The following is a 13,899-nucleotide window of genomic DNA, read 5'->3' on the forward strand; positions in this document are numbered from 1 at the left end:
GCATCATCTTTTCAACCCTCACATCAGCCTTTTCAGAATAGGGTGGTGTCCTCATTTTACAGTTGGGAGAATCAAACCAAAGGAACACTCCATACTCAAAGAATCTTGCCCCCAAATCTAAAGGACAGAAGGCTTGCCCAGCTAGCTGGCCAGTGTGGCTCAGTGGTTGAGCATCGACCTGTGGATCAGGAGGTTGTGGTTCAATTCCAGGTCAGGGCACATGCCCGGGTTAGGGGCTCGATCCCCAATGTGGGGTGTGCAGGAGGCAGCCAACCAATGTAATTAATTATGATTCTCATCATGAATGTTTCTATCTCTCCCTCTCCCTCTCCCTTCCTCTTTGAAATCAATAAAAACATAGGAATTTTGTAAAAGGGCAGAAGAGTTCAGGATTTGAAACTGAGTCTTTCTTGTACCACTTTTGGTCTTAATATGAAACAGGAGGGTTGCTACCCAGAGCCTGATGGCCAGGTGAGCTCAGAATTCAACCAGCACTTTTCCCTGAGGCTCCTGGAACCCAGGAGATCCTCTCTGGCCAGCTCCTGGCAGTTTTTTGTGTGTGTTTTTTTAAAAATATATGTTATTGATTTTTTACAGAGAGGAAGGGAGAGGGATAGAGAGCCAGAAACATCAATGAGAGAAAAACATCAATCAGCTGCCTCCTGCACACCCCCCACTGGGGATGTGCCTGCAACCAAGGTACATGCCCTTGACTGGAATCGAACTTGGGACCCTTCAGTCCCCAGGCCGACGCTCTAATCCACTGAGTCAAACCAGTTAGGGCTGGGCTCAATTTTTTTTTTTTTTTAAATGGGGATTATAACACAAAGCTGGTTTTTTAGTCTAAGTTTTCACATTAACAAATTTCCTTTAACATCTTTTCATGCTATTAGATATTCTCCCATGGCATTTTTCACTGCTGCACTGTTCTCTGTTGGGTAAATGCGGTATCATTTATTCACACTAAACCTCGACAATGGCAATTTAAGGTTTTCCTACTCGTTTGACCTAAGTAACACGTGACGACCATCCTAGCTGCTAAATCTTGGCACACACAGGTGGCTATTTTCCTCGAACACATCTCTTAGGATACAACCAATGAGCTACAGTTGTTGCGTGAAAAGCTACGGAAAGTGATAGGGGTTTTGGAGATGGTGCCCAATAGCTCAGGCCCTCTCCTGAGTGCTTGTAGTATTTCACTGAACCCAGCTTCATTCTGAAAGCTTCCTCCTTGGTAGGTGGAAAATTCAATCTTGGAGTTGGTTCCTCCGGAGATAAGACGGTTTTTCCTCTGCTTCTCCAGCGATGGCATTTATTCTCTTGTAAATGGCCCACTTGTGTCAACTTCTCCAATCTGTTATGGAGATGCTGCTCTTTGTCAGTTTATAAGTGTATTTTATTTGTTCCGTGTATAAACCTTCTCTCTTCTATAGTGCAGAATGTTTTCCCCTAGGTTGTTATTGGGTTCTCATTGTCTTTTAAGTGATATTTTAATTTCTGGAGAGACCCACTTAGGTGTTTTGCTTTTTTTCTTTAATGTAGTCAAGACCCTTGATCTTATGTTTTCTTTCTTTCTTTTTTCTTTCTTTCTTTCTGTTTTTTAGAATTCTTTTTTCGTGTGTAGTTTTTTTTAATTTTTTATATATATATTTTTATTTTTTACAGAGAGGAAGGGAGAGAGATAGAGAGCTAGAAGTATCCATGAGAGAGAGAGAAACATTGATCAGCTGCCTCCTGCACACCCCCTCACTAAGGATGTGCCCGCAACCAGAGTACGTGCCCTTGACCGGAATCGAACCTGGGACCCTTCAGTCCGCAGGCTGACACTCTGTCCACTGAGCCAAACTGGTTTCGGCTAGAATTCTTTTTTCTGTTGGTGATTTTTGGAACTCCTTCATCCCAAGATGATGTAAATAATCACCTGTGTTTTCTTCTAATATCAGGGTATCTTCCTTTTTAACATCACAAGTTGTGACCTGTCTGAATTCATCTGAGTATGATGTGAAGCAGGGATAGAATTAGACTTTTTTCCAAAAGTAGGGGGCCTACAGGAGGCAGCCGATCCATGTTTCTCTCTCTCTCTATCCCTCTCCCTTTCTCTGTCTCTAAAACAAAATCAATAAAAGCATCATTTTTTTAAATGATGACAAATGTCAGTGTGGGTGGAACATGAGCCATCTCTCATTGAATAGCCCTAGCGGTTTGCCTCAGGGGATAGAGCCTCAGCCTGTGGAGCATCATGGGCACATGCCCGGTGCAGGCTCCATCCCCAGCAGGGGGCGTGCAGGAGGAAGCCAATCAATGCTTCTCTCTCATCAGTGATGTTTCTCTCTCTCCCTCTCCCTTCCTCTCTGAAGTAGGAGGTCACAATTTGATTCCCAGTCAGGGCACATGTCCAGGATTGGGGTGTACAGGAGGCAGCCAATCAATGATTCTTTCTTCTCTCTCTCTCCCTCTCCCTTCCTTTCTCTGAAATCAATAGGAACATTTTTTTTAAAAAAAGTACAGTATAGTAAATACATAAACCAGTAACTGAGTAATTTATTTCACCACCAAGTCATATGCACTGCACCTGATTGTATGGGCTTTATTTTTTTTATTTTTTTATTTTTTTAATATATTTTATTGATTTTATACAGAGAGGAAGGGAGAGAGATAGAGAGTTAGAAACATCGATGAGAGAGAGTCATTGATCAGCTGCCTCTTGCACACCCACTACTGGGGATATGCCTGCAACCAAGGTACATGCCCTTGACCGGAATCGAACCCGGGACCCTTCAGTCCCCAAGCCGATGCTCTATCTATTGAGCCAAACCGGTCCCGGCTGTATGGGCTTTATTTTTACCAGACCGGCCACACGGCAGCCTGTTTACGCTAGCGTCACCACCAACATGTGAGCCATGCACTGCGGGCTATTGTGGACTGAAACGGTGTGATGTGGTGCGTGACTGTATTTGTCTCTGAGTAAATCTTGATTCTAAAAATAAAATCATGTGGAGGATGTGGAGAAGAGAGGAGCTTTGTGCACTGTTGGTGGGATTGGTGCAGCCACTGTGGAAAACAGTGTGGAGGCTCCTCAAAAAATAAAAAATGGGCCCTTACCGGTGTATCCCAGTGGTTAGAGTAAGCGCCCACGCACTGAAGGGTTTAGGAACACTTTGTAAAGTATAAGGTTGCCTAACCACTACCTTATACACCTGAAAGTAATACTGGATGTACAGTAAAGTGTAATTTAAAATCAAAAGACATACATTTTACGAATTTTAAATATTAAAAAAAAAATCGGTTCTAAGGGATAGAGGATATTTTTATTTTATTGTTTTTTTCAAACTAAAAGGATAGTTCCAGAAGCTGTTACAACACCAAGTTCAAGTGTAGCCTCAGAATGAAATACATGATAACCTTATAAGGTGACTGATTGAAGGGCACCTCATGTGTAAGTTCTGATTTGCTTAAACACACACACAAAACAAACAAACAAAACAACAAAGGTATAAACTCAGCCACATGACAATCCGTCTTTTTTTTTAAAAAAAAAACATATTTTATTGATCTTTTACTGAGAGGAAGGGAGCGGGATAGAGAGTTTTGAAGGAATCAAACCCGGGACCCCTTCAGTCCGCAGGCCGACGCTCTATCCACTGAGCCACACCGCTTAGGGCCAGTCTTTCTTTCTGAGCCCCGCCGTCTGTGGGATGGGGCCTGGACCACCTCCATCTTGGAATCATGAATATCCAGCTGCTTTGCTCTACGCCACATCTGCAGGGTCACACCAGCCCCAAACACAAAGGCCTGGTGAGAACAGGCCCGGCAGGAGGGCTCCGGTTTGTTTATAAGCTCCTCCACGCGGGGTCAGATGCACTTGATCTTCGCAGTGACCCGGTGTGGCCGGCATTGTTATCACCCTCCGCTGTGTATGCTGTGTACTCGTTCCATTCCCGGTGGGTGCACTGGAGACCGAGGAGAATATCAAGCAAGGACTCTCTCTCTCTCTCTCTCTCTCTCTCTCTATTTTTCCATCTGGGGATCGAACCCAAAACCTAGGCATGTACCCCAATGGGGAACCAAACCTGCGCCCCTTTGGTCCAAGACACTCCAGCCAACTGTCCAGGGCAGGAAGGCTTTCCCCAGGCCTTCAGGGGGGTCTGAGAAGACGCAATCTCAGACTTCAAAACCCAAAAGGAGCCGATGCCTGGGAGAGCCGGAGGCAAGTATTCCAGGGAGGAAAGCGAGGCACAGAGAGGGTCAGGAAGGGCCTGAGGTCACACAGCTACTGCGTAGAGAGCCAAAATTTGGAACCCTATTGCCAAATGCCAAACTGCCCTCCAGGACGTCCGAATGGAGCCAGTCATTGACTGGCTCAGCGTGGGGCTCTCATGTGGCAGGTCCTAAGAGAAATCCCCTTTGCTGGCTCCTAGCTGGACAGTGGCAGCTCAGGGCTGGGGTGCACGGCCAGGTCTGTGAATTCTGGAGAAGGGTTTGTCTTCCCTGGCTCCCGCTGGGAAAGGGGCGGGAGTTCCATCCCATTGTCCTTCCCTTCCTTCCGGCTCTCTGCTCCAGCTCTGACAGCAGTTTTAAAGGGTTTATTAGGGCCCCTTTGTCTTCGGTCCACCTTTGAGCTGGGCCTTTCCTGGTGGGGGATGGGTTGGGGCGAAGCAGAGGGGCCGAGGGAGGGTGGGGCCGGCAGGGACTCTGGGACCTGGAGGGACTGAAGAATTCACCTTTCCTAGGGTCTCCTTCCCCGGCTGTGTGTGTCTTGGGTCCTTGAGTCACAGCAGGCGTTCAATTAGTATTTGTTGAATAAAACAGTTCTCTGTGCTCTTCCCTGTGAGAGGCATGGGCTTGGGCCTGTTAACACCCTTCCTGTCCCCCCCACTCTCCGTCTCCCCGGTGGCAGCCATGTCCTCCCCATAATGACCAAGAATCTTCAAAGCACTTCTCACCCTGTAGTTATGTGCACAGTGTCAACGCTCAGGGTGTAAATTCCAAGAAAGCAGGAATGCTTGGTGGTGTCAGCTGCTCCCCAGCTCAGGGTCTGACCCAGAGGAGGTGCAGGGAACCATCTGCTGGGTGAGTGAATGAATGAGTGAATGAATGAATGAGTGAATGAATGAATGGATGAATGCTGGTAAGGGCGTCCCAAGGCTAAGTGGGGAAGCCTGCCTGTGTGACTTGAAGGTAAAAATGTCTACTACCCAGAACTTCGTGGGATTTTTCCCTTCTAAGCGGCTCTTATTTCACTGACATTGCCTTGAGTCCGAAAATTCTCCCTAAGTGGATCTTAAACTCGAGAGCACAGGAAGCTGGCCAGGGAAGTTCCAGAACCCACCTTGGAGACAGTGAATTAGTGGGGCTGTGCTGGGCCATGGAAACCTCCTTGTTACAATCCACTCTCCACTCTGCAGCCAGACTCTGTTTTACATGTACTGATTTCAGAGAAGAAGGGAGAGAGAGAGAGAGAGAGAGAGAGAGAAATATCGATGATGAGAGAGCCTTGGCCTGGGGACTGAAGTGTCCTGGGCTTGATTCCGGTCAAAGTCGTGTACCTTGGTTGCAGGCTTCTCCTAGGCCCAGGCCCTGGTCAGGGTGAGTGCAGAGGCAAACAGTTGATGTGTTTCTCTCACATGGATGTTTCTCTGTCTTTCTCTCTTCCACTCACCCCCCCAAAAAAAATTTTTTTTTTAAGTGATGAGAGAATAAGCCCATAACCCAGGCATGTGCCCTGACAGGGAATCGAATCACCACTTCTTGGTTCTTAGGTCAACACTCAACCACTGAGCCACTGCAGCCAGGCCAGTCTCTTCTGAAAATCCGTACATCTGCCCTGACTGGTGTGGTTCAGTTCGTTAAGCATCCTCTGAGCCCGGATTCAGGTGTGTGCAGGAGGAGGCAACCAATCAACGTTTCTCTCTCACATTGATGTTTCCCTCTCTCCCTTGCTTCTTCTAAGATCAATAAAAATCAAACAAACAAATAAAAACATACATCCCAATGAAGTCCCTCCCTCCCTCGCTGAAGAGCCATCAATGTGTTCCAGATGCTACCGTGATCCAGTCCAAACGTGAGTCCCGCTAGTGCCTTCGTGATCTGGCCCTCCCGGCCACCTGCCGCCAAGGCACCAGGCTCTCCTGTGCTTGGCGACTCCGTGGCGCTGCCCCTTCTGCTTTGCAGACACCCCCCCTTCCCATTCCTCTCTTGGCCTTTAAGCTATTCCTGCTAGGCTGCCTTCCCTTTCTCCAGACCTCAGCCCAGAAGGCCCCCTCTCCCCGCCTGATTCCACATCCCTGTCCATCACCGGAGCTGATCACAGGGCGTTCATTGTACTGCCTCTCCGGGCAGCCTAAGCTCTTTCAGGCAGAAGCCACTTAGCCCTGAACCTAGCACAAGGGTGGCTCACAACCTTTCCCACCTTTTATTATTATTATTATTGTTATTTTTATTATTATTATTAATTTAATTGATTTTTTGCAGAGAGGAAGGGAGAGGGAGAGAGAACCAGAAACATTGATGAAAGAGAAACATCAATCAGCTGCCTCTTGCACCATCCCCCCGCCCCCCCCCGCCCTCCCCCCCCGACCAGGGATGTGTCCGCAACCAAGGCACATGCCTCTGATCAGAATCGAACTTGGGACCCTTGAGCCAAACCGGTTAGGGCCCTTTCCCATCTTTAAGGCCCAGTCTCCCTTTGTGTGGTCCCCTGGTTCCCTGCGACTTGGTGCTAATGATAATATGAATAATTAAGAAGCTTGTGTGCTTGCTCTCCAAGTGCCACCTCATTCAGTCATTGTTCAACTGCGTGAGATAGGCCTTGGTGTCCCCATTTTGCAGACAAGAAAATTGAGGCACAGTGATTTAAAGAAAGGAGCATGGGTGTTTTTATTTTTATTTTGTTATTATTTCAGAGAGAAAGGGAGAGGGAAAGAGAGAGAGAAACATCAGTAATGAGAGAGAATCATTGATCGGCTGCCTCCTGCACATCCGGCAGGCACGGGCTTTGGATCAGGCAGCTCTGGGTTTTAATCTAACCTCCACACTCACCAGCTGTGCACAAACCTGAGGGAGAAACCCAAGGTCTCTGAGCCTCCATTCTCTCCTCCATCAGTGAAAAGCAGGTTGTGATAATACCTAACCGGTCAGGATGTTGTGGGGATTCACGCAGAGTGCTTACTTAGCACACGGTGAGAACTCCATACCCTAGGCCAGTGGTTGGCAAACTCATTAGTCACCAGAGCCAAATATCAACAGTACAACGATTGAAATTTCTTTTGAGAGACAAATTTTTTAAACTTAAACTTCTTCTAACGCCACTTCTTCAAAATAGACTGGCCCAGGCTGTGGTATTTTGTGGAAGAGCCACACTCAAAGGGCCAAAGAGCCGCAGTTTGCCAACCACGGCCCTAGGAGGTACTATTGTATTATTATACAATTAATTGTTGTTGTTTTTTTAATATATTTTTTTTTATTGATTTTTTACAGAGAGAAGAGGAGAGGGATAGAGAGCTAGAAACATCGATGATGAGAGAAACACCGACCAGCTGCCTCCTGCACACCCCCTACTGGGGATGTGCCCACAACCAATGTACATGCCCTTGACCGGAATCGAACCTGGGACCTTTCAGTCCGCAGGCTGACGCTCTATCCATTGAGCCAAACCGTTTTGGCACAATTAATTGTTTTATCTTTGGGCTAATAAACATTCAAAAGTTGAGTCAGCCCTGGCCCGGGTAGCTCAATGGGTTACAGCTTCGACCCAATTCACCAAGGCTGCAGGTCCTATCCCCAGTCAGACACAAACAAGAAGTAACCAGTGAGTGCATAAGTAAGTGGAACAACGAATCAATGTTTCTCTCTCTCTCTCTCTTTCTAAAAATCAATAAAAAAAGAACATTAAAAAAAAGGTTGAGTCATTTACTAAACGGAACTGAATGTTCATAATATTATTGTCACCAGAGATTTAAAATTGGGGTAAATTCTAAGAAATATAGTCAATAATACTGTAATGATTATGTATGGTGTCAGGCGGGTACCTGATTTATTGGGGGGATTACTTCATAAACCGCATAAATGTCTACTAATAAACTAATTAAATGTCAACTGTAATTGAAAAAAAGAACAAAAAAAATAATAATAAAGGACAGCTGAGCCCTGAGTGGTTTGGCTCAGAGCATCAGTCTGCGGACTGTAGGGTCCCAGGTTCCATTCCGGTCAAGGGCATGTACCTTAGTTGCCAGCACATCCCCAGTGGGAGGTGTGCAGGAGGCGGCTGTTCAATGTTTCTAACTCTCTATCCTTCTCCCTTCCTCTCTGTAAAAAAATAAATTAAAAATATATAAAAAGACTTTTCCATCCTAGAAATATTTCCTCAATGATCTTGCCCACCCAAGGTATATACAATATGCCCTCCAGCACAGCTGAGCCTCTGTCTGTTTACTTGCTCATCCATTCACTCCTTTCTTTTCACATACCGTATTTTCCGGCGTATAAGACGACTTTTGAAACGAAAAAAAGTCAACCAAAAATCGGGGGCAAAAGACCAAAATTGCACAAAAATTACCTGCAGATCTTGACGGCAAAGTAAGTCTTTTCTTTGAAGTGGGGAGTAGTCTTATACAGCGAATATAGGCCTAAACCTATGTTTTAACTGTAAAATTAGGGGGTCGTTTTACACGCCGGAAAATACGGGTATAAGCCACGTAAAACTTGAACCTATAAAGAGAGGAAGATAAAACTTACAGTACCCAGCCTGGCCAGAGCGACTCTGTTGGTTGGAGCATTGTTCCATCAAAAGAGTGACGGTTTGATTTCTGACCTGGGTGCGTACCTGGTTTCAGGTTCAATTACTGGTTGGGGTATGAACTGAGGGTAACCAATTGATGTTTTCCTTTCACGTCAATGTCTCTCTCTCTCTCTCTCTCTCTCTCTCTCTCTCTCTCTCTCTCTCTCTCTCTCTCTCCTTTCCTATCTCTAGTAAGCATGTCCTTGGTGAGGGTTAAAAAATAAATAAAAGGTAGAGTGGTGAAATAAAATCTAAAAAAAACCAAAAAACAAAAACCCTGCCCAGCTGATATGGTTCAGTGGTTGAGCATCTACCTATGCACCAAGTGGTTGTCAGTTCAATTCCTAGTCAGGGCACTTGCCTGGGTTGTGGGCTTGATCCCCAATAGGGAATATGCAGGAGGCAGCTGATCGATGTTTCTTCTCTCTCTCTCTCTCTCTCTCTCTCTCTCTCTCTCTCTCTCTCTTTCTCTCTGTCTTTTTCTCTCTCTTCCTCCCTTTCTAAAGACCAATAAAAGTATGTTAAAAAATAAACACCCAAAACTTAAATTACCCAGAGGCGAACACTATCAATATTTGGCTCTGTACTTCTAGGTTTTGTTAGTGGGGCATCAAACTCCCTGCTTCTTCCAGGACAAAGTAAGACTACTCCTCACAATGATGGTAGCCATGGCTTAGCAGTCAAAGGCCACTTACATATTAGGGACCCCATTGTAACACCTAAAACTAGTATAAAATACTATTGAATGTCAACTGTAATTGAAAAATAAAATTTAAAAAGAAAAAGAAACATTGTTATAAAAATGAGATATACTGTAAGTAAATTGCATGTTATGAAAATCTTTCATATGTTGCAAACATTTTGTTACATGTAAACATCTATATAACAATAGTGTTAATACCACCTGAGATTCTATACCATGTGTCAGAAATACTCTCAACCACGGGCCTTTGTCCATTCTTTTTCAAATACTAAACCCTAGCTGGTTTGGCTCAGTGGATAGAGCCCCAGACTATTGACTGAAGGGCCACGGGTTCAATTCTAGTCAAGGGCACATGCCTGGGTTGGGGGCTTGATTCCCAGTAGGGGGCATGCAGGAGGCAGCCAATCAGTGATTCTCATCATTGATGTTTCTATTTCTTTTTCCCTCTTCCTTCCTCTCTGAAGTAAATTTAAAAAAATATATAAATAAATTGCTTCTCAAATACTTAGTGAACATGCATTGTGTGCCACAGCTTGGCTTTGCATTTATACTGACTGAAGATTCAGTCACTACTAACATAGTAACATTATTATAAACTAGAGGCCTGGTGCATGAAATTACTGCATGGGGGGAAAAATCCCCTCAATCCAGCCTGAACCCTCTCCAATCCGGGACATCCCTCTCACAATCCTGGACTGCTGGTCCTAATTGCTCGCCTGCCAATCTGCCAACTGCCCTCCCTCTCCCCGCTGGCCTGGTCACCCCAAGTGCTCCCCCTGCCGGCCTGGTTGCCCCTCACAGCCTGTTGTTCAGTTTGGTTGTCTCTCACTAAACCCCCTGCCAGCCTGGTTGTGAGCAGCCATCTTGTGAGGGTGTAATGGTCAATTTGCATATTACCTCTTTATTATATAGGATATGTTGCTGAATATCCTTATGTCTGAGAATCTGTAATTGTTAACTGAGTAAAAATTCTCATAAGTGGGATATCTATTGTAGATTAAAGAGGAGATACACTTTAAGGTAAAATTACCCTCCAATTTGGTTTTACCAATTTGTACTCACACCGACTTCCTGTGATTAGTTTCCCAATAACGCTCATTACTTTCTCTGCTTCCTCCTTTTGTTCCTAAGCCCTCTGCAGGCTGTTTTTTGTCCCCACTACTCCGATGAAATTGCCAAGGCCACCAGATGTATTCTAAACTGCCAATTTCAGTAATCCACCTATTTTCTGCCCTTATCTCTTTTTTTTAATTTATTCTTTTAAAAAAATATATTTTATTGATTTTGTACAGAGAGGAAGGGAGAGAGATAGAGAGTTAGAAACATTGATGAGAGAGAGTCATCGATCAGCTGCCTCTTGCACACCCCCTACTGGGGATATGCCCGCAACCAAGGTACATGCCCTTGACCGGAATCGAACCCGGGTCCCTTCAGTCCCCAAGCTGACGCTCTATCCATTGAGCCAAACCGGTTTCGGCTGCCCTTATCTTTATTGACCTGTTTGGGCATTTAATACTTTGGGACTTACCCACACCCTTCTTCCTGAAATGTTCTTTCTTTCTTTCTTTCTTTCTTTCTTTCTTTCTTTCTTTCTTTCTTTCTTTCATATATATTTTATTGATTTTTTGCAGAGAGGAAGGGAGAAGGATAGAGAGCTAGAAACATCGATGGGAGAGAAACATCGACCAGCTGCCTCCTGTACCCCCCCTACTGGGGATGTGCCCGCAACCAATGTATATGCCCTTGACCGTTATCGAACCTGGGACCTTTCAGTCCGCAGACCGACGCTCTATCCACTGAGCCAAACTGGTTTTGGCTGTTTTTTCTTTCTTTAAAAATATATTTTTATTGACTTCAGAGAGGATGGGAGAGTCTGAGAAAGACAGAAACATCAATGATGAAAGAGAATTATTGATTGGCTGCCTCCTACATGCCCCCTACTGGGATCAAGCCTACAACACTGGCATGTGCCCTGACAGGGAATCAAACTATGTGAACTATGACCTTTTGGTTCATAGGTCAACACTTAACCACTGTGCCACACTGGCCGGGTGTCAGATGTTTTCCCTCTTTGGTTGGGTAAAGCAGGTCTGGTCTTACTAGCCTCATTTCACAGCTGGGGACTTAAAGCTCAGAGAGGTGCTGAGCCTAAGAGGACACACAGCACTCCTACATTGCAAATCCAGGCCTCTTGACACCACAGCCATGAGCTTCCTTTTGAGTGTGATTTCTGGAATTCTTGGTGACGTGTGCAAGTTTTTTCTAGCATTAGGAGGGCCTCACAAGGAGAATTTTGTTTAGTTCTTTCTTTGTAGCGAGAGCAGCCAGGACAGGTGGAATAGGGAGACCAGGACAGACAGTACACAGCAGCCATCCAGGAACTCTGGATGCCAGGCAGTCTGCAGCCACCTGGGAACGCCTATCCTCCCCGAACCAAGGACACTGAGGAGAAAATCATTTGCATGTCTCCTCCCCAACCAGAGGGTAAATAACTTAAATCACCCCATTCAGGGAGGTGGCAGAAATCCAATCAGTGCCATTTGCCAACCACACCCGGCACAGAGGAAGTGAAAAGAATACATCTCTTTCTGGTTCATCAGCATAAAACTGATCCTCCGCTCAGACCTCCCCTAAAAGCCCAGGCTTTTAAACCCCCTCAAACCAGGGCCCAGTCCTGCTCTCCCTCCCAGGGGCTGGTTGGTTCCTTTCCCCTCCCCCTCCACAGGCGAGCATTACTGAAAGCTGTGGTCGGCAAACTGCGGCTCGAGAGCCACATGCGGCTCTTTGGCCCCTTGAGTGTGGCTCTTCCACAAAATACCATGGCCTGGGCCAGTCTATTTTGAAGAAGTGGCATTAGAAGAAGTTTAAGTTTAAAAAATTTGGCTCTCAGAAGAAATTTCAATGGTCCTGCTGATATTTGGCTCTGGTAACTAACAGTTTGCTGACCACTGACCTAACGCAATCCCAGGAGGCTCACAACCAGGGCAGCAAAGGACAGTGGCCGTTCCCTGAACCTGTCCCCATGGCCCCTTTTCTTGACTTCTTAGTGAGTCAATGCAGCCCCGCTGAGGCCTATTTTCCCACCTAGTCCCTCTCCTGCTATCCCAGGCCCTTCCTTGTTTCCCTGTTCCCAGCTTTTTTTTTTTTTTTTTTTTTAATATATTTTATTGATTTTTCACAGAGAGGAAGAGAGAGGGATAGAGAGTTAGAAACATCGATGAGAGAGAATCATCGATCAGCTGCCTCCTGCACACCCCCCACTGGGGATGCGCCCGCAACCAAGGTACATGCCCTTGACTGGAATCGAACCCGGGACCCTTCAGTCCGCAGGCCGACGCTCTATCCACTGAGCCAAACCGGTCCCGGCTGAGCCAAACCGGTCCTGGATCCTGTTCCCAGCTTTAATAAACGTCCCATAACCAAAATGCACCTGGACTCATGTTGTGAAGTTTTTCCTGCACGAAGTCAAGAACCCACACACTACGGTCTGGCCCCAGGCAGACCTGCCAAGGGCCCAGGCCAAGGGCCCCTTTCCAGGAACAGTAGGAAGACATCTCCATAGCATCTCCTTCTCGGCATCCCTGCTGTTCTTCATTGGTCCTCAAGGCCTTGGCTAAAATGGGGCTCTAAGGAGGACTTAGCCTTGGGGTGCACAGGGGCCCCTAATAGGGCAGGTTTTCATCACGGAGAGTTCAGGGAAGGCAGGAGAGTGGCCCAGGGACCTGTCAGGGAGGGTCATGCCAAGAGGCTCAGGACAGGGCTTTGGGGCATGCAGCCCTGTGTGGGGGTCTTGGGCAGATGTATATGGGTTTCCTGGGTGACCTGGGGCTTGACTCTGACTACCAGCATAAGATGTGGCATAAGGCATTTGCTTTTTCCTAGCGTTGGTTTGAGGATTTAATAAGATTTAGGCTCTTTGCCTGACACATAGTACCCAGTCAATAACTGGATCTTTTTAAAAAAATGACTTTTATTTTTCCATTGTTACTTATTTATTTTTAAATATATTTTATTGATTTTTTTTTACAGAGAGGAATAGAAAGCTAGAAACATCGATGAGAGAGAAACGTGGATCAGTTGCCTCCTGCACACCTCCTACTGGGCATGTGCCGGAAACCAAGGTACATGCACTTGACTTGGGACCTTTCAGTCTGCAGGCCGACACTCTATCCACTGAGCCAAACCGGTCAAGGCAATAACTGGGTCTTTTTAAAAAGATGACTTTTATTTTTCCATTAATTTTTAGAGAGAGTGGAGGGGAGAGACAAGAAAGAGAGCCATCGATTGATTGCCTCATTGGTCCCGCGGCATTTTAAAAGATTCTTTCCATTGGGACAGTTTTAAAACGCTGGGGGACGCGGGACAAATTGTTAAAAATCGGGGCTGTCCCGCCAAAAGTGGGACATCTGGTTACCTTACT

This window comes from Pipistrellus hanaki (assembly GCF_964339955.1).
Source record: "Pipistrellus hanaki genome assembly, chromosome: 11".
NCBI classification, from domain to species: Eukaryota; Metazoa; Chordata; class Mammalia; order Chiroptera; family Vespertilionidae; genus Pipistrellus; species Pipistrellus hanaki.